Here is a 2,216-nt window from a genome sequence, read left to right as displayed (position 1 = left end):
GACGATCGGTTGAGCTACCAACCGGTTGTTTCAGCGATACCCACCATGCCCACGAACGTGAATGGCATGTGGGTGTGAAGCGATACGCGGCGGTGGCTGGGTGGGACCGTCCCCGGCCGGTGAGGGGGGGCCTCCCGGCGTGCTGGCCGCGCGGTGCGTGGGCGCACGCGCTACAGCCGGCTGGTGGGGGCGGCCAGTGGCAGGCGCGCCGGCCGACGGAGGCGGCAGGCGGCGCAGCTGCGCGCCGGCGCACCCTGCACGCGGCGCCGTGCGGCCAAAGTAGGTCCTCGCGGGCCCGGTGCGAAGCGCGGTGGACATCTGCAGTGTGCTGGTCCGATTGAGGACTGTGTGCGCTGAGGATGCGCCGCCGCCCGGCGCTCGGCGCCGCGACGCCGTCTGCTGCTCGGTCGCCTCTGCGGTTCTCGCAGGTGGTTTGTATCGCAGCTGTGCGGACGTGTTGGCGCGTTCGCTTCGGCACCCAAGTGGGGCTTTTGTCCTTCTGTGGCGCTGGCGTTGGAGCTGCCGGCCACCGTAGGTGGCGCGTGTTGTCTCCCGCCGGCAATGCCACGACAGCACGCTCCCGGGCCTCTGTCGGCAGCGGCAAGCTCAGTTGGGAGCACGGGTGGTCGCACCTAAAGCGTCTACTCGCCAAACTCCGGGCGATTGCGCCTCTCTCGAACCCGACCAAGTACTTAGGACGGCGCTGCGCGCCGCCGGGACCTGAGAGGGTTTCGAGGTGTATTGTGCAGGGGAGCTCAGCCTCCTCCTGTTTGCAGAATAATTGAGCGGACGCTTGCGTGTTCGCGCGGGCCCCCGGGACACACTCCCGGGCGGCCGGCTGCTCAGCTCTAGTTGACGCAGCTCCCTGGTTGATCCTGCCAGTAGTCATATGCTTGTCTCAAAGATTAAGCCATGCATGTCTCAGTACAAGCCGCATTAAGGTGAAACCGCGAATGGCTCATTAAATCAGTTATGGTTCCTTAGATCGTACCCACGTTACTTGGATAACTGTGGTAATTCTAGAGCTAATACATGCAAACAGAGTCCCGACCAGAGATGGAAGGGACGCTTTTATTAGATCAAAACCAATCGGTCGGCTCGTCCGGTCCGTTTGCCTTGGTGACTCTGAATAACTTTGGGCTGATCGCACGGTCCTCGTACCGGCGACGCATCTTTCAAATGTCTGCCTTATCAACTGTCGATGGTAGGTTCTGCGCCTACCATGGTTGTAACGGGTAACGGGGAATCAGGGTTCGATTCCGGAGAGGGAGCCTGAGAAACGGCTACCACATCCAAGGAAGGCAGCAGGCGCGCAAATTACCCACTCCCGGCACGGGGAGGTAGTGACGAAAAATAACGATACGGGACTCATCCGAGGCCCCGTAATCGGAATGAGTACACTTTAAATCCTTTAACGAGTATCTATTGGAGGGCAAGTCTGGTGCCAGCAGCCGCGGTAATTCCAGCTCCAATAGCGTATATTAAAGTTGTTGCGGTTAAAAAGCTCGTAGTTGGATTTGTGTCCCACGCTGTTGGTTCACCGCCCGTCGGTGTTTAACTGGCATGTATCGTGGGACGTCCTGCCGGTGGGGCGAGCTGAAGGCGTGCGACGCGCCTCGTGCGTGCTCGTGCGTCCCGAGGCGGACCCCGTTGCAATCCTACCAGGGTGCTCTTGAGTGAGTGTCTCGGTGGGCCGGCACGTTTACTTTGAACAAATTAGAGTGCTTAAAGCAGGCAAGCCCGCCTGAATACTGTGTGCATGGAATAATGGAATAGGACCTCGGTTCTATTTTGTTGGTTTTCGGAACCCGAGGTAATGATTAATAGGGACAGGCGGGGGCATTCGTATTGCGACGTTAGAGGTGAAATTCTTGGATCGTCGCAAGACGAACAGAAGCGAAAGCATTTGCCAAGTATGTTTTCATTAATCAAGAACGAAAGTTAGAGGTTCGAAGGCGATCAGATACCGCCCTAGTTCTAACCATAAACGATGCCAGCCAGCGATCCGCCGCAGTTCCTCCGATGACTCGGCGGGCAGCCTCCGGGAAACCAAAGCTTTTGGGTTCCGGGGGAAGTATGGTTGCAAAGCTGAAACTTAAAGGAATTGACGGAAGGGCACCACCAGGAGTGGAGCCTGCGGCTTAATTTGACTCAACACGGGAAACCTCACCAGGCCCGGACACCGGAAGGATTGACAGATTGATAGCTCTTTCTTG

The 2,216-nt window shown here is 58.3% G+C and overlaps 1 non-coding gene across 1 annotated transcript in view; it reads left to right on the top strand.

The window, feature by feature from the left end:
- Positions 1-862: 862 nt before the first annotated feature.
- The window catches only part of LOC124581962, a 1,910-nt gene continuing 556 nt past the window's right edge, over positions 863-2,216 (top strand). The window contains exon 1 of the ribosomal RNA XR_006973599.1: positions 863-2,216. This exon is cut by the window's right edge and continues 556 nt beyond it. This is a non-coding gene — a ribosomal RNA (small subunit ribosomal RNA).

Source organism: Schistocerca americana, unplaced genomic scaffold (genome assembly GCF_021461395.2).
Source record: "Schistocerca americana isolate TAMUIC-IGC-003095 unplaced genomic scaffold, iqSchAmer2.1 HiC_scaffold_383, whole genome shotgun sequence".
Classification (NCBI taxonomy): domain Eukaryota; kingdom Metazoa; phylum Arthropoda; class Insecta; order Orthoptera; family Acrididae; genus Schistocerca; species Schistocerca americana.
The sequence above is the reverse complement of the archived record's forward strand: the minus strand, read 5'-3'. Positions and strand labels throughout refer to the sequence as shown.